General features: G+C 36.0%; 1 long non-coding RNA gene across 1 annotated transcript in view; it reads right to left on the reverse strand.

Annotated features, from left to right (window-relative positions):
• Positions 1-6,598: 6,598 nt before the first annotated feature.
• Gm31525 overlaps positions 6,599-22,851 on the reverse strand; it is a 90,907-nt gene continuing 74,654 nt past the window's right edge. Inside the window, exons 2-7 of the long non-coding RNA XR_373283.3 lie at positions 16,453-16,529; positions 15,875-16,017; positions 15,577-15,668; positions 14,060-14,141; positions 11,019-11,256; positions 6,599-8,638 (exon numbers count right to left, since the gene is read on the reverse strand). This is a non-coding gene — a long non-coding RNA (predicted gene, 31525). The remainder of the gene's footprint in view (positions 8,639-11,018; positions 11,257-14,059; positions 14,142-15,576; positions 15,669-15,874; positions 16,018-16,452; positions 16,530-22,851) is intronic.

Below are 22,851 nucleotides of genomic sequence, written 5' to 3' on the forward strand. Positions count from 1 at the left end.
CTTATGAAAGTCCTTCTTGATGTCCTCTATCATCATCATGAGAAATGTTTTTAAATCTGGGTCTAGATTTTCGGTTGTGTTGGGGTGCCCAGGACTAGGTGGGGTGGGAGTGCTGCGTTCTGATGATGGTGAGTGGTCTTGATTTCTGTTAGTAGGATTCTTACGTTTGCCTTTCGCCATCTGGTAATCTCTGAAGCTAGCTGTTTTAGTTGTCACTGTTAAGAGCTTGTTCTTCAGGTGACTCTGTTAGCCTCTATAAGCAGACCTGGAGGGTAGCACTCTCCTTAGTTTCAGTGGGCAGAGTATTCTCTGCAGGCAAGCTCTCTTCTTGCAGGGCAGGTACCCAGATATCTGGTGTTCGAACCAGACTCCTGGCAGAAGTTGTGTTCCACTCACTAGAGGTCTTAGGATCTCATGTGGAATCCTGTGTGGGCCCTTGCGGGTGTCAGGCGACTCAGCTGGCAAGGTAGCCCGGGGCTCGAGTGGAGTGGAAGGGGTTTGTGCCCCAGATCAAGCCCGGGTAGCCTGCTTCCGTATGTACCGCAGTCTCAGGTTCCGCGCGATTGGATTGGGGCAGGCGCTGTGTTCCACTCACCAGAGGTCTTAGGATCCCGTGGGGAGTCCCGTGTGGGCCCTTGCGGGTGTTGGGCAAGACTCTGCTTGCAAGGTAGCCCGGTGCTCGAGTCCAATTTTGTGGATTCTTATTTAATGTTCCTGCATTTGGATTAGCACATGTCCTCAGAGAAAGAGATGGTTATCTTTTTACAGGTGTGTTTTTAGAAGCCCAGGTCATTTAGGGATGCACCAATGTGGTTCAGTAGACCAAGCTTCCAAAAATCTAACCACAACATATTTAGAATGAGGCAATGACTTTTTAATATACTTCTCCTTGGCTGTATTGGCATAAAATATCTTCAGTCTGGATCCATTTAATAATTATCTAACTACTTTTATATGTTGGTGTAATGATGCTCACATTTAATACCTGCATTCAAGAATTAGAAAAGGGATGATCAGGAGTTCAAAGCCAGACTCACCTATAAGGAGAATTCAAAGGACACCCTGAACTTCAGGATACCCAGTCTCAAAAATAAAACCAACCAACCAACCAAAAAAAAAAAAAAAAAAAACAGTGTAATGGACATGTAGAACAGTAGTTCTGCTGAAGATAATTCTTATGAGGAACATGATTTTTGACACATCACTGATTTTTGTAATTCTTGTGTTTGTGTAATCTAAGGATGCTTTATTGTTTAGCTTTTCAAGAGGAATATTCACCACTTCTCATCACACTTTACCTCAATTGTTTAGATGTTTATTTTGAGCTAACACTGACAGGGACCTACTCATCTCTTAACTAAGATACTTAATCACTAATGAATTAATTGTGTGTTGCCTACCTGGTTGTTATAAACTTATAATTTTCATACATAAAATTAGAAAGCTAATGTAAGCTCATTATCTTAGTATTTTATTATTTCCATAGTAGCTGTTCTCTTAGCAAGAAATGAACACTTGAAAACTTAGCATGTTTGTAGTACCTGGGAAAAAACAGATAATTTCATGCCACAATTTCCTTTTACACAGTCCCCATAAATACCTGTGAGTAAAACCTATATCTACCTCAAACTAGATGGCTTAAAACAACTAACAAGGAAAACAACAGGGAAGGGGAAAAAAATCAAGAGAATTGAGTTAAAATTGACTGTGCTATCTACAGGGAATCTCAACCTAAGCAGCACTGAGAATAACAAGTAGGTTTTTTTGTAAATAATTCCTTATAAGCCAAACTCTGTTCTAAACACTTTGTATATAAATGCCTTAAATCTTCAGTATGGCATTTTAAAATGTGAAATCCATTGACAGACAAATGTCATAACAAAGGTGAAGGAAATTGGTTTTGAATAATTTCAATATATTGGTCTTTTCTCTTTAGATTGTGAAATAGATATTTTGTTGTTTTTAATGCAGATTTTCTTTATAAATTTCTGACTACTGTCTGGACCAAGTAAGTTTGTTGACAATTACCAAGCACTGAACATACCCTAGAATTTCTCTATATATGTTTAAAATTTAAACGTTAGGTTCAGGAGTAAGCCAAGAGACTCAATTTAAGGTCAAGATTAGTTAACATCAGCACAAGCTATTTATTTCAGAAGGGTCAAAGAAAGTCTATAGTAATCAAGGCCTATAGAACCAAGGTTTATTCAGACTGGTTGCTTCAATTTTCCATTAGACTTTTGTTCCAATCTTTTCATTTGTTATGTACACATAGACTTCTTGAGTAGTATACACATTCATGAGAAAACTAGGTACTGAAAAAGTTCACAATGATATTTTATGACTATAATATGTGGCCGCAATATTTGATATCAATTAATACAGCCATAAAGTATATAAAATACGAGTTGCATTAGGGATCTAAGCTCAAATTTGGGAATCTGACCAGAGAATAGGGATTTTTGTTTTGCTTTATTTTTCCACAATGAATTGATAAAAACTATTTCTCCTAGGTTTTTTTATTATTATTGTTTAAGTCTTAGTTGTGAAATGCCCTTAGACTGTGGCATCTGTTCATATTCTAAGCCTTGACTTCCAAGTCAAGAACTGAATTCTCTCACCTTGTCCCTTGACTCAAGATAACCTTAGGACTTGCTGTTGCTATACAACTGAGTTGACGAATGGACAGGAATATAAGCCTGAGGATCTATAGGTTGTCACTTCTTCTTAAAAACTTGCTTATCCTCTGACAGTTTTACACATTTATGTAATGAAATTTGGATGGTTTGACCTTTCATCCATCTTCTCTATTTGATGAAGCTTTTTCTGTGCCCAATGAGTACTCTCTCCTCTCTAATATCATGTCTTGTTATTGTTTGTTTCTGTTTTCCTGTTTTGTTTTGTCTTGGTTGGGAACTACTGAACTTAATTAGGATCAGAAAAATGAGCATGAATAGGAGGTTATATGTTGAAGTATGCACAACTTCTCAGTGATATAGCATCAACAAAAATAATACCTCTTCCCCCAGTTACCATTAAGAGTCCCTCAGGGAAAGTAGGGCCCACCTCAACCTGCAAGGAAACATTGATTATCTCAGTCTTGTGCTGGATGTGGGAACATAACTACAGCTGCAGTGCCTTGATAGGAACAACAGCCATGTCATGTCATGAATGTATTTTCAGTACTTCTCTCTGTTCTCTTATGCTTATACTATTTCTGTCCCTCTCACTGTGGTGGTTTTTGATTCTGGAAGGAGTTGATATAAATGTCCCATTTAGGACTAAGAACTGCTTTCTTTGATCCCTTATAACCACCATGTAAATAAATATTTGCTAGGCTGCTATGCCAGGAGAGAAAGGATAGGATACAGAGAATTATCCTGAGTAAGATACAATTAGAGTGTGTGAACTTCAGCAGAAGCATGCCTCTTTGAGCTTGGTAAAACAAGAATTTTCCATGTTAGTCCAGTTCAGAATAGTAAAAACTGAAAGCTAAGTGAAATTTGTTCTTTTGGAGCATTTTGTGATGTGGCACTAGGTAAATAAGAATCAACCACTAGTTAGCTCAAAATACTGAGGTTTTGCTGGCAGGCTGCATTCATCTACCACAAGATTTGTAAGTACTTGGTATAGCCATAGTTTTATCTATTAAGACACAAATAGTATAAATGAAGACCATAGCAATAATACAGCTTTCATAAAAATCTAAATGAAGAAAGGGACTATGGGATTTTATATTCATTATATCTCAATTGCCAGGGAAAAGCTTTCGTTGAAATATTAGCCTATGTACACTTTAAGGTAAGATTTCACTTTTTTTTTGATAAATAAAATTTCACAAATCAAAGCACTGTCTTAGAAAACACACAGAATATTTTAATAGCACATATTTGCAGTTATAACTTTTACTTTATTCTTTTCTCATTTGGAGTAATTATCAGCTAAATCTTCAAAAAAAACCTATAAAACAGTTTCATACCCTAACTTGGGAGCGAGTACCCTCAAATACTACAGTGATTTCTGGATTTACATTTAATAAAAGACTTATAAACAAACAGACTCATAGAAATGCTCAAGAGCCAAGGGACATCACCATGAGGATAGTAAGCATTTGGTATAGGTGTGGTTTTTTTTTTCCTATCAAGACACAATGGTATAAGTTGAAAGCCATAGCATCAATAAAGCTTTTATGTAAAAATCCTAGAAGAGAAAAGAAAGCATACATCATCTTGAAAAGAAGAGGACTTTGCAAAACAATGTACTACAGATGCAAGGAAAATGCCATATTAAATCAACTTCAGGAAGTTATTCAATGGGGCCATGATATGAAGAAAGAACAGGCCAACTTGGAAACAAAACAAAACAAGATGAGACATAAAGTCAATATGAGGAGATGAAAAAGCAACTAAGTGAGATGGGGAAAGATTACAATAAAACTAAAATTGCAGAAGTTGGGTAAAATGCACACAAGATTTACTGGACAGAGTTACTGGCTGGAGAAAATGGAATTAGGAGATAAAAAGCTGCAAATTTCTCTTCAAGAATCTAAAGGGAAAGGAAGAGGAGAGATGACAATGGGCTGAATTTAACAGGGAACATTGTGGGACGCTGAAGCCATGCCCAGATCCTTCAATGATAGCACAGACTGCAATCTCATCTCATACCTCTCATGATGTCTAAACCACCAGAACTTCAGAAAGACAGGGAGCCTCAAACACTGAACTGTGCACATGGAACAAACGACAGGCTGATGTGATTCTGAAACTCAAGCCTTCCATCATCACAGATGCAGTGCCTTTGCTCTGTTGCTTTTGGAGATCAGGAATTAAAAGTGTTCAGATTCATTAGACTAAAAGTGAAAAAGAGTAAAACTCTATGTAAGCAGGTTAAAGAAACTTACAGAAAGATGAACAATTTTAGATTACTATAAAAACCATGTTTAAACAAAGGAATAAAAATTTGGACTCAATGTGTCAACATGTACACATGCACAGAAGACATGATGTATGGAGAAGGATATGGTGTATAACGATTGGAGGGAGGAAATGAGGCATGTGTCTGATCATATTTCATTGTATAGAACTATTGAATTCTCAAGAAACAAAAGTAGAATACAAATGTATCTTCAATATAATAAAAATACTGTATGTTCTCCAACATAAAAACTCCAAGAAAAGCAAGCAAAGAAGTAGAAACAAAATAAACAGTGGCAGGAATTTAAGGACAATATGTCAAAATATCTATAAAGCTTTTATTCAGTTATTAATTAGATTCCTATCGAGTCATAGATGCATGACACTTATATGGAAGAGGCAGTGCAAGCCAGCATGGCAGCTCAAACATGTAACCCTAGCACACTAGAAACTGAGGTGAGAAAACTGGAGAAACTTCTAGGCCAATCAGTTCTAAGCAGTGAGTTTTAAGCCCATCTTGGCTCTGCTTGAAATTCTAAAAGCAAAAATAAAGCATAGAGAATTTGATGGGAATTTTTTAATTTCAAAGGCGTTCTAATGATAAACCACTCAATGTGCTGCATGGTAAGAGTATTCCAACAAAGAGGATGTGAAGGACAACAACCTAGAACTGAAGACAAATTACATAAATGATATAAATAAATAGAAAACATTGGGAGTTCTAAAGATCAAATTCTGGATACTTAAAAATAAAATTAGTCCTCAGTGTCATTGTGTGTGTGTGTGTGTGTGTGTGTGTGTGTGTGTGTGTGTGTGTGTGTGTGTAAAGGAAGAGAGGCAGAAATCAGTAAAGCTTCTTATACTATAAAATTGTAAAACATTGATGACAAATTATCTTCAAAGTGGACAGAGACACTATAGTAAAATGTTAAAATAGCAGACAGAATAACATTGAAAATTTCATCTCACTGACATGAGATTCAACCAAGTAATCAAATATATCCTAATAATGGTATACTCAACAAGAAATTTTAAAAAGCAATATCATGTGAATAGATCCCAAAATTTTACAACTAACATCCTTTCAGTAAAATCTTAAGGGGGAGAAATGAAAAATACTTAAAGGCCAAGACTATATATTAAATCCACAGAGAATATCAAATGCAGTAATAATAAAATTCTGAGGAAAGAAGGAAAAAAACACTGCTAAGATATAAATAAGGAGAGAAATTCTGCTTCTATGGCCACTCACCATTATTGAAGTTCTAGTAAATGAAATAATGAAAAACCATGAATAAGAACTACTAGCAAGTACATTGTATGGTTATTTTTGCATGTATTAGCTGTACCAATCTGAAATCTCCCATAAAACACTGCACTGATGATACCTCTTCCCTGAATCACCATTATCTTCTAAAAGTCCCTCCAAGAGAAGTGGGGCCCACCCAACCTGTGATGTAACATTGATCATCCCAGTCTTGTGATGGACTTAGGATAGTAACTACAGCTGCAATGACTTGATGGGTACAGCAGCCATGTGATATCCTGTAGGTATTTTTCAATACTCCCCTCCTTTCTCTCAGAATTACACTATTTCTGTCCCCTCTTCTGCAGGATGGAGAGAGGAGGAGAAGGGAGGAGGGAGAGAAGGGAGAGGAGAAAAGAGAATCTTTTTTTAAATTACTTTATTTATTCACTTTGTTTCCCAATATCAGCAACCTCTGATACCAGGTACCACCCCTCAGATTCTCCTATTCTCCCTCTTCCTCTGAGAAGGGGGAATTCTTCCCCAGCTCTGCATATAAGTCACCTCAAAATTAAGGGTACCCTCTTTAACTGAGGCTAGACAAGGTAGCCCAGATCAGGGTATGGGATCCGCCGGCGGGAAATAAGTTCAAGGATAGCCTCTGTTCCAGTTGTTGGGGGACCACATGAACATCGAGCTGCATATAAGCTACATATGTGTGAGAGGCCTAGGTCCCATCCATTCTTGCTCTTTGTTTGGTGGTTCAGTCTCTGGAAGCTCCCAAATGTCCAGGTTAGTTGACTCTCTTGGTCTTCCTCTGGAGTTCCTACCCACTTTGAGTCTCTCAATCCTTCCCCCAAGTCTTCCACAAGACTCCGTGAGCTCCGTCTAATGTTTGGCTGTAGGTCTCTGCATCTATTTTAGATGGCTGTTTGTTGGAGCCTCATAACAATGAAGCAAATGAACATTGTTCAGAGACCTCAGAACTTGGGCACCATTTTATTTTTTTCTTTTTGTGTTGTTTCCCTCAGTCATTTGTCACAGAGAAGGGTAGTTTGAATAGCACAAAGGCAATTCCTGGCTATGGAAAATACCAAAATGTAGAAGATTTCCATGGCAAAGAAATGATTTACACTATTTACACTTGAAAACTTTTTAGCGTTCATGCACATACAACATATTTTATAAAGGAGATAGAAGTCTATCAAAACCTTAAATAAGATGAGGGGTAAGTTAGTACTATCAATGCTTATTTTGAGCATGCTATAGAGTGTGGACAAGACAGAGAATATGATGCTGAAGGGTAGAGATGGGGGTGATTGGCTAAGTAACTAAAGATAGGACAAGAGACTTCTGATTAAAATATTTGCTTTCATCAACAACTTTTAAAAGGAGGAAACAACCATGGGTGATTCTCTTAAAAACATTAATTCCCCAGCAATTCAAATATGAAACCTCTGTACCAAAAAGGCATGTCCTCAGAAGATTCCTTTTATTTATCACACAATAAGCCATCAAGTTAGGCACAGGCATATCATAGACACAAATGACTCACAGCACGCCACTAATTGAATTTCATCTAGCTGTTTCGTTGACAAAATATAGATGTGGCAGATTACTGTGGTCCTGCCTTGGGCGTCTGCTTCTGAGCTAGACACCTATCAAGTGCCATATCAAGATGGCTGATTGGTACACAAAAGGAACCTTACATTCTTAATGAGAATTTCAGCAAGCCAATTGAATATGTTCTATAATGTGAGTAGGCCATAGTTACTGACACGTTTCAAGATTTCTCTGTAACTTGATCTCCACATACCTTGGAATGGTGAGTTGGTTTGTAAATGTAAATGTTATTAAACTAATGTTTTTCTGTGGTCTCTAGGTTGAACTCTAGGTTGATTATCTGGCAGAGTACCATTGTTAGAGATGTCTTTGGGCTTGGAACTATATGACACTGGATTCAATGACAACCATGGTCTTGTTTGCTATGTATTATCTACTTTACCTTTTTCAGCTGTTGTAATAAAACACAAGGCCTCTCTATATTTATATTAAACAGTAGGGATGGTCTGCAGAGATGTCTAAGTGATTAAAAGCACACATTACACATTGCTATTTCGGAGGACCCAGGTTCAATGCCCAGCAGCCATAAGGCAGCGCATAACCATTTGTAATTCCAATCTGAGAGGAACCAATGCCCTTTTCATGCCTATGTGGGCATCGGGAATGTAAAAGCTACACTGACGAAAAATCAGGAGGGTCACCCACATACACATAAAAAATAAACAAAATAAATTTAAAATGTATCAATTCAGTGGACACAGTTCTTCTAATAAGCAACCAAATATTTTCCTGCCACATTCTCTAGACCATCCTGGAGGCTGCTTCATGTCCCATGCCAGGATCTGTAGTTCATTCCTTCACAAGGCTTTTACTGGTGAGGCTCAGGAGTTTCTATCACAGTTGATATATGTAACACCTAGAAACCAGTGGGGAAAAGTTAACATCTATTGCATCTTGTACCATAATGAAAAGTTTGTGCTTACTCCTAGATATGACATTTGAATCTGATTCCTGTTGTATAAGAGAAAAATTATCTAACTGGAAGAAAATAATACACATATCTTATGCTCCCAAATGAGTATGTAGTAAGAACATAAAGATGTTCCTAGTGTAGCTTGATTGCAAAAAATTGACACCAACTTTCTAGATCCTTTCTACACTGATAATTGTGGGATATATATACACATATACATATACATATACATATACATATACATATACATATACATATACATATACATATACATATACATATACATATATATATAGTCAAAGTAGAGATTGGAGTAGTGATATCTGTTTTTAACATTGTTGACATCTGTACTGTTTATGACAGGTGTTGGTGTGAATATTCCTGGACAACTGGTATACTAGGCAAATTACAGTCATTTAGAGCATACCAATTGCTTCTCCAGAGCCAAGTTATCAGTCCTGAAAACATATATTTACAGACCACATAGTTTATGAATATATATGTGTTTGTATATATATGTTGTATATACAATTGTGTGTATAAAGTATAAATATACATCTATATACAGTATATATACTATATCTATATATATGTATATATATATATATATATATATATATATATATATATATTGTATATATAAACACTATTCATTCAAATACAATTAGTGATAAAAAGAGACCACAAATTTGAAACTGAGCAGGGAATAGTAGATGGGAGAGTTAGAAAGAAGAATAGGGAAATAAAAATGTTGTAATAAAATCATAATATCAAAAAAGTATTTAAAGTTGAGGAAATGAAAATGTATACACACTTGTTTAAAATGAACTTAAAGGTGCTCTGTAAATGTACCTTTACCTGATACTATGTGACATGATGCTTGATACTGGAGTCAACAAAACATGGAAGGCCTGAGCTCCTTTTTCAAATTATATTTTGGAGAAAGAACATGAAGAAAATTCAAATATCAAGTAATATTACCCTATGGGACACTGATGATGGGTGGATTCCAGGTCAGCTTGAGAATTGGGCAAAAGCTGACACTGAATAAGCATAAATAAAAAAGTACCTGTCAAGTTATTGAAAGGCAAAATGAAGAAATTCTCTAGGTCGTAACATTTGATAAGTGAAAGGTACAAGGCAGATCATGAACTCTGGGGACAGACAGATGAGAAATGATGGGGAAGGGATGGAAAAGCAGAAGACATAAAACAACGTATCATGCACTTGGACGTGTAGGAAGTTTCACAAAATGATTAATGGGAAAGCTTTTCTACAGCAGAGTAAAAGTAGAGATTCCTTGTCAGTTTCAATTACCTTTGCTCACGTCTCACAGTTGATGTTAGTAAATACGTAACACAACTTAAATGTGTATGTCACTCTCTCTACTAAGAGGGAAAATTTTCATTCAGTTTTAAAGTCTGGAAATCCTGTAAACAGGACATTTTGCATGCCACTTTGTGCATTCAAGTCAGATATTTCATTTTCCTGGAAAAAATATGGAGAGTCACTGGATGTTTTTTGTGGAGCATAAGGTGATTTATGGAGATAGCTTCTCATGTAGTTGAGGCTGGCCATGAACATTACTATATCATAGCAGGTAGCCTAGGCCTCAAGACCTTCATGCTTCTAATTCCCAGTGAAGGGTTTAACCATGTGTTGACCACATAGGATGCTTGGACAATAGGTTCTTTCACTGTCTTAAAAATTAGCATTTTGGGGACTAGATATGTGACTCTGTGGTTAAAATTCTCTTAATACATTCTTTCAGTGGGTGCAAAGTCAGTTTCTAGCACCTATGACAGGAAGGTCACAACTGACTGCAACTCTTACTGCATGAGGAGTTGACACCCACTCTTGGCCTCTGATAGCCCTATTCTCATCTGCTATAGCAAACCCCATGCCTGTGTATATATTATTAATATAAATATTTTTATTGTTTTCTGAGCCATATTGAGTAAGTTGGAAGGGAAACAAAAGTTTGTCCAAATTTAGAGTAATTCAATCCTATATAGCAGACACAATAAAAATTAGGTAAAGAAATGAGGCAAAGGAAAGATTGCTCAAAATATTTCTGTGTTTCTGCAATTTGAATGAATGACCAAGACCCAGAAAAGAAATTACCTACAAAAGAGACAAAGTTTGGAACTGAAGTTATTGAAATCCAACAAACGAGAAATAGGGTTGGAAGTTTCCAGTTGCGAGATCCATATATTTCTCCTTTATGTGATTTGCATTTTCCTGATTCCTCTAATCCCCCTGCCCCGAGCTACACAGGCTTCAGAAATAACACTTACTGTTAACATTAGGCTCCAATTCTTACCTATATTGCATTTCTTCTTACTTGGTACTTCTTAGTGGAGAGTCTAATTACTACTGTAGCTACTGATGGCCTCCTGTGTTCTTGTGCAGATCAGCATCACACAGTCTCTTTAATAACTTTACCACACGAAAGATGAACCCCAGCAACTTCTCTGTACAGTGAAGTGGGCTTCTTTTTCTTCTGCCCCTTTGTCTTTTTTTTCCTTTGTAGCTTAGCAATGAAAAGGAAACTGGTGAAGCTGAAAGGAAATTGGAGCAAAATCCACAGGAGCCTCTTAAATGAAATATCAAACACAAGCTCCATGGTGTAAGTGGTTTGCACACAGCCATTCACTGTGAACCCCTATGAAGCTAACGCAAAGTGCCCAATGAATTAGACATGCTAGTCCTACATCTAAATCAGTCTCAGGGGAAAGATCCTGAATGCAAACACATATAAGCATCAGTAGATTTTCCCCTTTCCATTGTCTTTTACTACCATGAAACATTTAAATCCCACATATCTTCAGTTTGTGAAGAGTCAATGCGGCATGACAATAATAAAACTGAATCTGCTTACAAAAGCTAAATAAGCAATATATCAATAAGTATTGTTTCAGAGTATTCTAAATGTACATAAATATTATTAAGACTAATAGTTAAGTGATTAAATTCCTGAGCCCTGGCAGACTACTTAGATCACATGACTTATAAGTGGTTCTCAGTTTTATGATAAAATTAAAATACTCATTACTGAATCAGTCAAATGTATGAATGGTCAGATGTAGGAAAACATACATTAATTTCTCTATCTAACGGACCAGCTAGATAACTTAGGCAGTAATGTTGATAGTAGTAGGAGCAAGAAATGAAGTCTCCAAGCATAATTATTTTCACAGTAAACACACACAAACTGCACACATACTGCTAAAATGAGTCACCTGCTACATATGTTATTAGGCAATTATGTGCACACATACAGTCATGGCTGTGGAAGTGGGAAAAAATGAACTCTTAGATAATGTCCTTTCAAGTTAAACAGCTGAATTAAAACAACAGTGACTTCTTTTACTATATAAACAATAATGTGTTTAGTATCTAATAAAAGAGGAATCAAGAAAACATAGATATTTTAAAGATACATTAATTTTGTATCAGTAAAGAGTTTGCAGACCAACAGCTCATAACATTTACAATAAATTCTACTTATGTCTGTAGCAGAGAATATTAGTAAAAAATGAAATTTAAAAATGAGACATAAGGTAAAGGAAAGATGAGACTGGTAGACAAAGCAAAAATATATTTGACCCAAGGAAGTTCCTGGTGAGAATCTGAGAATCCTAATCATGTAGGTGTTTAGGGTTTTGCAAGAGTAGTTGTCACATTTTTTCTTCATTCTTGCACCTTCTACTCCCAAAATAGTTCACTATCTGCTGTTTTTTTTTTTTTTTGTCTCATCCTTTGCTGAAATTACAAGTGCTCTGACCAACAATGAAAACTGAAATGTTGAAAATAAGCCAACATGTTACAAACCTCAATCCTTTTCATCGAGCTAAACATGTACAGTCCACAATCTTCAAGATAACTACCTATTTGTTTATGTGACAATCTTCAACCCTGACTCCTGAGATAAATGATTTAATTTCCTTGAAAATTATATTTGACACATAATATCTCCTAACTATGATATTCCCAAACAAGTCTTGATAGGAAGTTGAAGCAGAATTGCCTTGAGTTCAAGATCAGCTTCGTTAGCATGACACTTTCAGAATAGACAAACAAATCTGTTGGCCTCCTAACTTTGCCATTTACCCTTTCTGGATTTTTGTATATGGAGTTCCACTAACCTTACACTTAATATAAAGTCTGCAATTCTCATTGTCCATGGTAATTATAATTCCAAAGCACAAGTATGTGGAAGGATAGCTCAAAATACAAATGTGAAAGAGATATAAAACATGCTCCAACAATCCAAGCCATATTTCTTGACTATGTAGGAGAAAATACAGAAATAGATGGAGAGTGGAGGAATTGCAACACATGGTACCTGAATCCCAGGAAAGCACTTAATAGGACATCTGTAACAAAAGGGCACAGGAATCTAAAAGTAAATACAGGTGTTTTCTACAGGACATGCAGCCATCTCCACATAACCCCCTAAGAGAGTGAAGTTAATAGCAACAAGGATTAACCCTCCAATTTCCTTCAGTAAAAATCCTGATAAAGTTCCTCCCTAGTGGGATATGTTGTAGGCATATATTTTTCACAACCTACTTTAATAAGGGTTCAACCTTCCATCTAGCCCACCACTCACCAGAGGTTGTGTAAAAGAAAGGTTACTGGGATACAGGGGAAGTGAAACAATTTAGAAATAATACTTTGGGGGCAATTCTGATCTTCTTTGTGCTCGGTCCAGTCCACTAGTGCACATCAGCAGCTATAGTGCAGTCCACTCAGCAGACTCCATACACAAATGAGCAAGGAAAGTGCAATCCAGAAGAAACCTCAGGCTCACCAACCAGCTCTTGTCCTTGGAAGCAGCAAGAAGCAGCAGGAACCTCACAAGAAGTTCTCTGATGAGTTTCTCTTGATTAAGTCACCACAAGAAAAGCTCAGAAATGCAATGTAAGGTAAAGGGATACATGTTTTTCATCAGCAAAGAATACCAAGGTGAAGCAAGGCAAACCAATGTTCATGCTCCCACTGTCCATGGAGTATATTTATGTTTCTTCTAAACATCATGCATCCTTTCATGTGCTTACTATAGTAAAACATCCTGTAACCCGTGTCTGCTTCAACAAAACATCCTTTCACCTGTCTGCCCAGCAAAAAAAAAAAAAAAAAAAAAAAAAAAAAACCCTGAAATTTCCATTGTAATAAATAATCTAAAAGCTAGAAAACATTTGAACATTCCCGACAAAACTGAGTAGGTCAGGCTCCTGGATACAACACAGTCACTAGAAAGTGACTTGAGAGAGTAATTAAAATACCAGACATAGGGTCAGAGATTGGTTGCTATTCTGCTGCTGTTTCATTACACAGTCATAAAATCCTTGTACTTACAATGATTCCCAAATTAAGACAGTCTTGGCAGGAGGGAGCACAGTGTATGTACATATATGTGTATGGTTATTTGTGGCAGTACCTGTGGAAAGATAAAGGAAGATACTGTCCATCCCGCGTTTTCACTCTTTGACTAATTTCCTTGAAATAAGATGTCTCACTGAACTAGCTCCAAAGTAATACATTCTTATGTGAGATGTTACAAATTGTGAGACTGTTTTTAAGGAATTGCATTGTACTTTGAAAACATAAGAATCATGGCTTATAAGGATATTACAAAGAAACTTTTAATACAAAATTGTTTCATTGAGATCTCAAGGAGCGGAACTAATCAGGATGTCGAGGAGCAGAACTAGGACTCATTATCACCTTCCCAAGATCCAATTTTCTTATATCAAATTCTCCCACCACACGCAAAATTTTGGGTTAAAAGTTTACATGGTGATCAACTGAAAAGTCAGAACTCTCTTGTCACTACCCTATCTCTCTCTGTCTCTCTCTGTCTGTTTCTGTCTCTGTCTCTGTCTCTCTCTCTCTTTCTCTCTCTGTGCCTCTCTCTCTCCACCACCCCCTCCTCTTTCTCTTGTGAGGTTTTGGAGTTTAGTGAAGGTTTGATGTTATAGTTTAGAATCTAAGTGTCATAGGATAGCACTGTGAAAACACAAGCAAGAATGCCTGTCACATTCCTGATTCAAACTCTTATTTTGAAGTCTTTTTACTGAATGGTTGAGACACAATCATATAAATAATATTCATCTTTATTACAAATTTACAGTTAAATGTTAGACACGTCCAGCTATACATGACTGTTTACTAAAGGTTAAAGAATTTACATGGACTATAACTACTAGAAAGGGGGAAATGGAAGTAAAACAGGAGAATAAAGTGGAGAAAGAAGGAGTAGAAAGAGAAAGGATAGGAAGAAAATAAAAGATGCTAAGAAGGAAGAAGAGAAAGGAAGAGGTAAAAGAACAGTAGGAAGTTGACAGGAACAGAGCCTATCAGTGAGGAAACCAAAACATCATACTTGTCACGGCTGGACACTTGGCAGTAGCAGATATCCAAACAGAGCATTATATATCACATCACTTGAAAAGAGGGCAGAAACAAGTTTTCTTTTGGCTTAGCTCATTCCCAATCTCATACTCCTATTGAATAATATCTTTTCCGAAGAAATCTACTCTGCACTTTCAAGATACCTCCATGCCTAGCTCAGTCAATCTTTAGGATCCCAGAATTCTGCTCGCCTGATTCCTGGGTGCTGTTGTCCCAGTCTGGTGGATGATGGCATAAGGGGTTATTCACTATAAAGCCAATGCTTCTGCAGTGAATCGGAAGCTAAAGGTTGATGAGCCTTGCTATTGCCTTTAGAAATTCCAAAGAAATGCTTAAGATTAGGAAAGTATTTTTGGATGAGACTAAAGACCAACAGGACATTGTTAACTTTTCTAAGTGTGTGGTTGTGACAACATTTAAAACACAGTGCCTATTTATTATTGCAACAAAAATGTACTTACATCTATATTTTCATCTAGGTACATCATATCACATTATGTAGCCCTTTGATAATGATGTCTTTTCTTCATATGTTTCTATGCATAGTTAATGTCTGAAATAAGCAAACAAATTTTCACAAATGTGTACCTGAATCTGAGAACATAAATATTTATTTCATTTCACATACCATTTTAGTTCAGTACACTTATATACTAAGCATTCATTTAAACTACTTAAATTATATATTAATTTTATGGACTACTATGCTTTCCAAATTACTATATGTTTTGTCAATGGGCTTCATAGTTTGTGACATACATTTAAAGATCCAGGAGAATCCAAGGCTCAGCTTGCTTCATAATGGCCTTTCTACTCAAGATCCCTTTATATTTGTCTGCTTATTTATCCAGCTAGTCTGCAGGCATTTAATGGTATCACTGTTCCCAGGACTGTGTTGGATACTCAGGATGCAGAGAAAATAGAAAAATGGTAAAATGTCTGAATTTGTCTTTCAGACTCAAGATAAAATACACAAATAAATAAGTTACTGTAGTACAAGTTGTTATGGCTTATAACAGAAGGGCATATAGTCAGATGCAGAGGCTGTGTGTCAAAACTAATGTTTGAGAAGTATCAAGCTAAGATTCCTAAAATAAGATTCTCTAAAATAAGAAGTGAAATGCAAACAGGAAGCAGCCAGAAACAGTAGAACAAAACAAAGGATAAAACGTTTTGTGAAGTCTGAGTGATTAGAGCTATCTGCCATCTGGAAACCTCATTGCTTTCAGGGACTAAGATCAAAGGGTATTGCTGTGAAAACTTCTAAACATCTTGATTCAGACTGAATTTCTTCCTTTGTGTGTCATCAAAGCATCCTTTCTAAATCAGAAACTTACCTTCATCCAGCTGCTATCATCCTTGCCAAAAGCTTCTAAATCATGCCAGACTCAGGCTTCTTCGCATAACCGAATACCTGGCACATATCAGAAGCATAATTTACATCTATACAATAAATGCAAAACAATGAACCTATTGATACACTCTACCTTCCAAGTAGTCATAAGAGAAATGTTGTAACAAAGCAAATAGAAGAACTGGAAAGGAAATGGAGGGTTCAAACCTGTCACCATAGCAATTAAGATGCTCAAACCAGCTGTACCACATGATGAATTCTACAAACTTACATCAAGAGAGCTGCCCTCTCTGCTTATTTTCTTACATGGAAACAACTAGGAAGAATTGCTACTCCATTCTAACACTGCCCCTCAATTTTGGTTTAGTATTATTTCCTTCAAAATGAATCACCCCTGTCATTTCTGGAGTTGCCTGATTATACACAGAAAACCAAGACAGTCTATAGAGACACTACAAGGGAACCTTCATTATTGAACATGGCTAGGCAACAATTCTCTCTTGAGTTAATAGTTTTCCTTACCTGAAGAGTACTGGGAGTTCTTCAGAACATAATGTGGTAATTTATTGAGAGTATTAATTTGGACATTGAATGTAAATCAGTGTTTCTTGTCATGAGAGGAAAATTATCAGCCCTCTTTCAAAGTATCACCTCTGACTCCACAGAAACAAATGCTACATGAGCTATATTCACTGTTCTTCTAGTCAAAGCCAATTATCCACCTTCTCATGGACAAGCTTTTAATAAGTGTTCTTATCAATCAATGCAAAATCTATTTTCTCAGTCATGGGGAGTGTTTAAAAGCAAGGTGAGACAAACAGGGTTACCTCAATGTTCATGACATCCTTTGTCTCATCTTTTGATCTACTTTGTTTTCTTTCCCCATTAGATGCACTTCTGCAAAAGATTAATCTGCACAAATACTTAAAATCTTGTTCTGTTTCAAGGATTATATAAAGGGAAAACAGGACACCAAGCATTCCTACAAGTAATGAAGACATCTTAGTTTGCATCTTTCCTTAGAATTTACATATAAATTCAGTTAGAACACTAAGTACCTGAGTTTGTTCCTGTAACACAACAAAGTTTCAAATCATCATTTTACATTTAGATTGTTGTATAAGTTTATGTTTTAATAATTTTGTGTTCACACTTTTCCAAATATTCCATGCAAATTTATTATCTTCCTCCTCACTCTAAGATTTCTGGATACAAAATTATTGTGCCTGTGCATTTCTCTAACTTTTGGAATTTATAATAACTATTTACATCATTAATTCATTTTTACTCATTTTATGAAACCTACTAGATTGAAATAAATCATTAAAATCATACAGTAAAAACAGTTTTTCTCTCCAAAGGAATAATTATTTCCTCATGAGTAGCCTGCTACTCTACTACCTGTCCTCATTTGAATGATGGGATGTGAGGCTGTCATTTCATGACCCAGCTGAGCAGGGATATTAAATGTGTGACTATTTATTTCTGACAGTCATATTCTACTAACATCTCATGCAAAAGGGAGATATAGGTTTAGGAGTTCAACTTTGCACTCTCTCAAGTTGGCAAAGGCATTTTTTAAAAGGTCAAAAAAAATTTAGGAGAATCCTATTAAGAATTTCAATAAGATACCATCCTGAGAGAACCAGATGGAGAGAATTTTTTCACAGCATGAAATTTCTGGCTTTCTCATCAGGAAATGATATTGTTCAATCCCTCAAACCTCTGACTCACCAACATGTTTAAACATCCTCCATGGGATACACTCTATCTCTACTTCTCTCTATTTTGTTCACCTTTCAAGGTATCTAGAAGGCTGATCTATATGAACTGCAAATTCCCAGGCTTTGGCTGCTAGTTTCCAGAATTTATTCCCTGTTTATAGTCTTTGAACAACAATTTTATAGAGACTGAATTCCTGTCTCCAAAGCCATAGGTTCTATCTGGTGGCCCTTTCTTCTATACCTATATCTGCCTATGTGACAACCACTCCAATTTCTTGCCCTTTCAGGTCTGTTGATAGTCACAGATTCTAATCCCAAGACATTTACCCTCTTCTCTTGTTGATTCTCTTTTCCAACCTGAAATAGTCTGTTCATTAAATTCACTTTCAAGCTACCCTTTAGATATACCATCTGTTTCTTGACAATTCTTGACTGATAGACTCCTTATACCTGACACCAATCACAAATTCCTTTGGGGGATAATCCAAATTTCATATGAATCATTTCATCATTGTATATTCTGTACATAAAACAATATTGCACAAAATATTCTCTTAGTTCAAGTCATAGTCTAATTCTTCTAGTATGCTTTAAGTGCCCCAACCTATTTTTCCTTTCCAAATCATTCTCCCCATTAAAACTAGAGTAGTAATTCAGAATTGATTATTGATTCCCTAATTAATTCCCTCTTTTAAGCCACTGACAACCTTGACTTGATCAATAACCTTCAGTACAATGCAAGCCTAAGCTCTACCTGTTTCCTAGGACTGTTCTGTATACACACACACAAACACACACACACACATACTCCTTACACACACTTCTCTAGCAACCTCTAAGCCTATAGTGATTAAAGACAATTGTCAATTTAATTGGATTAAGAAGCACTTAGGGCTTTAATGTCACCCACCACCAGGTTTGTTTGTCTAAGGACATCAGAGAGGATTACTTGAGAGGAGAAACTGTGTGCTCCACATTCCAGAGCTGGAAAGGGAGGAAGGTCATGGGAGGCATAGAAGGTTGAAAAGACTGCAAAGAGTTATAGATTGTCAGAACATGTTTTATTCATTCCAAGTGAGAGTTGCAAGACCCAGACACACATTGACTGTACACAGGTAGACATAGACACACACAGAGAGACCTAGCTTCACAACTGCACACTGACTGAAAGAAGTACCCACACAGTCCTATAGGCAAACATATGCATTCACACTGGCTAAGGCATCAGCAAAAGTTCAAGTCTATAAGCTCAAGGCCATATTTATTTAGAAACCATATAAAAGTGGGATTCTGCCAGGAATGGTTACATAACAGATTATATAACTCTTTATTTTTGGAATTTCCCCAGACATCCAGGATCAGCCTTTTTTTTTTTTTTTTTTTTTTTTTGTGCTGACTCATATCCTGGATATCCAACACCAGCCTTGTTTTAGCTGAGCTGTACCTGATAGCCATGTCATCATTGAGTTATCTAAACTTAAACTTTCACTGACGGCTTTCTCTTTCAAAAAGAATGTATTCTGAATGTAGTTGGAAACTGATGAAAATGAATAAAGAGAAAAGACATGGGCACCTGAGCATCAGCATTCATCTCTCACTGCTTGCTCTCAATGTGCTGGAACTAGCTGCCACCTGCTTCCAGTGACACAGAACAGTCACATGTCTCCTCTATGATGCACTGGATTTCTTTTAACCTGTAAGCCAAGCTAAATTCTATCTGCTTTATTAATTTGTTTGGACAAGCTTTTGGTCACAGCAACAGGAAAGTGATCCCTATGATACCACAGCACTTGTAACTTCCTGTCTTCAAATGGAGAGCTGAGTATATGTAAATAAACAACAGTTTCCTTGCCTGTCTTCCTTACTGGCTCTTTCTATCCTTTTAGGAGTTAACTGAAACCTCTTAAGAAAGGCATTTCCTGTCAAAAAGAAATGAAGAATAAAGGAGTGAAAGAAGGGGGAGAAGAAGGAAGGAAGATAAGGAGAGAGGGAGAGAGAGACAGAGTGGGGGGAGAGAAAGAGAGAGAGGAAGAAGAAGAAGAAGAAGAAGAAGAAGAAGAAGAAGAAGAAGAAGAAGAAGAAGAGGGGAGGAGAGGGGAGGGAGGGAGGGAGGGAGAGAGGGAGGGCAGACTACTATCATCTGTCTCATCTTTAATCCTATCAGAATAACTTTTCTTCCCAGCTAGAAGAATATAGAAGAATAACAATTTTGAAGTTCCAGCTCACCATTCAACTGAATGATTTCAAATCCATTTCTACTGTTTTTAATTGAAGATCTTGAGCAAATGTATTATGAGTCTGTTCAATCATCTCTAAATTTAGGTTAATAAATAATATTTATGTATTTTTGTTTGTGGAAAACGTTCACTATCTTAAAACATATGAACCATTTGGAGAAGTTCTGGGTTTCCAGGCAATGTATTATGCAATGTTCAGGTACCTTGTCTCCTAAGGGGAGATCCTTGTTTCTATTTGTCACATAGTCATCCTTTACTTTCAGTTCAGAAAATTATTTATTCCAATGATATTTTCATATTAGTTATTTTTTGACAAAGCAAATTCAAATTTTAATAGTATTCACTTTTGAAAAATTATGAAAAATATTTATATAAACATAGTAATCACAAAATGGCAGTGTTTCAAATATTCGAAATTTTAGAATAGAAAAGTTTTAAAGACAGAATCACATTTAAATGAAAGCAAATACTATGATGAAGATATTAAAATTCACGTTTTTGAAGAATATTTAAAAGTAAGTGCTACTATAGAGAATGAACATAAGACCTCTTTGGTCAAATAAATGAATAAGTAGTATGAAATTAACTAATTTTCTTTTTTCTTGAGTCTTTTATTTTATAAATAATCTATGATGAGATACTGCCTAGATCTAGATTTCTTTTTTTTTAGGTATTTATTTCATTTACATTTCCAATGCTATCCCAAAAGTCCCCCACTAGCTCCCCACCCACTCCCCCACCCACCCACTCCAATTTCTTGGCCCTGGCATTCCCCTGTACTGAGGCATATAAAGTTTGCACCACCAATGGGTCTCTCTTTCCACTGATGGCCGAATAAGGCATCTTCTGATACATATGCAGCTAGAGACACAAGCTCCCAGGGATACTGGTTAGTTCATATTGTTGTTCCACCTATAGGGTTGCAGATCCCTCCAGCTCCTTGGGTACTTTCTCTAGCTCCTCCATTGGGGGCCCTGTTAGATCTAGATTTCTTAATGAAATCTTCACAAAATATCTATTGGTAAAAGTTTTTTTTTTCTTTAACTAACTTTTGCTCTGTTCACCCTGGATAAGTACCAATGACATACTGAAGTGAGGATTCCTTCAAGGCCCCACGCTGCTAACCAATGAGTTTGCTGGACTTACGCACAGAGCATGAGGGTGGGTTGTTTACAGGTGAATGAATTATAGCTGTGAGATGTCAGAAGAAATAATGCCTGTAATTACATGTGAGGGTCATTTGACATTCTTCGTTCTGCTAGAACATCTCAGCAGCTCTATTACCATTACCATAGATATAGATATAGATATGGATATGGATATGGATATGGATATGGATATGGATATGGATATAGATATAGATATAGATATAGATATAGATATAGATATAGATATAGATATAGATGTTATGTGGTATACACCATCATCATAGATATAAGTACATAGTGTTATATATCATCATCATAGATATAGCAACATATATGTTAAAATACAATCACAAGATAACTAGCTACATATGTGTTTTTCTGCTAAATTACTTATCATGACTACCTATCTAAGGTACTCTCCATTTCAAGATGGTTATTTTGAAATATCTTATCTTCAGAAAAAGAAAGTCTATACAACAATTCCTTTCCCCTGAAAGACTCAAAAGAAAACCCTGCAATTTTCTTTATGAACACATATGTTCTTGTGACTAAATTAAATTGATTTCAATTATATTTTTTCAATATTAACTTAACTTTCCAAAATTCAGATACAATGTCCAGATAATAAGAATTTTTATATTTTAAGTCTTGGTTAATATTTGAAGAGTGTTCTTTCTTACAAGGTTTAAGTTGATTTAGAAGTATGTCAGATTATTAATTCTTTATAATGCAATGAATAAATTTAAGTTAATTAATAAAAAATTTTATTTGACATGAAGTAAATACATTATTGCATGGATTTATATTCCTTTTTATGCTATTTGAAAAAGATCATATGTGGTATCTATATTTACAGAATTTCTACACCTCCCTCTTCCATTTTCAACCCTTTTGGGTCCTCTACTAATTTATGACCTCAACTTCTTTATCACTTATCATTATAAAGATATACCCATGTGCAAACATATTTATAAATATATCCTATAGTTTATGTAATAGTACACTTGTGTATGTGTGTGTGTGTGTGTGTGTGTGTGTGTGTGTGTGTGTGTGTGTGTCTGTGTTTTCAACGGTTTAAGGGATGACTACTTAGGGTTGTGAAACATACCTATCAGGGTACTCTTTCCTGTAGGAAAATGTACTATTTTCTCTTAACAGTCATTAATTTCCCATAGGTCTTCATCTAGGGCTGAGGCCTTGTAAGTTTTTCCCCATCTATAACAACATATCAACTGATATTGTTTAGCTGACTGTAGTGCCTATTCCTGGTCGT

This window comes from Mus musculus, chromosome 1 (genome assembly GCF_000001635.26).
Source record: "Mus musculus strain C57BL/6J chromosome 1, GRCm38.p6 C57BL/6J".
Taxonomy (NCBI): Eukaryota; Metazoa; Chordata; class Mammalia; order Rodentia; family Muridae; genus Mus; species Mus musculus.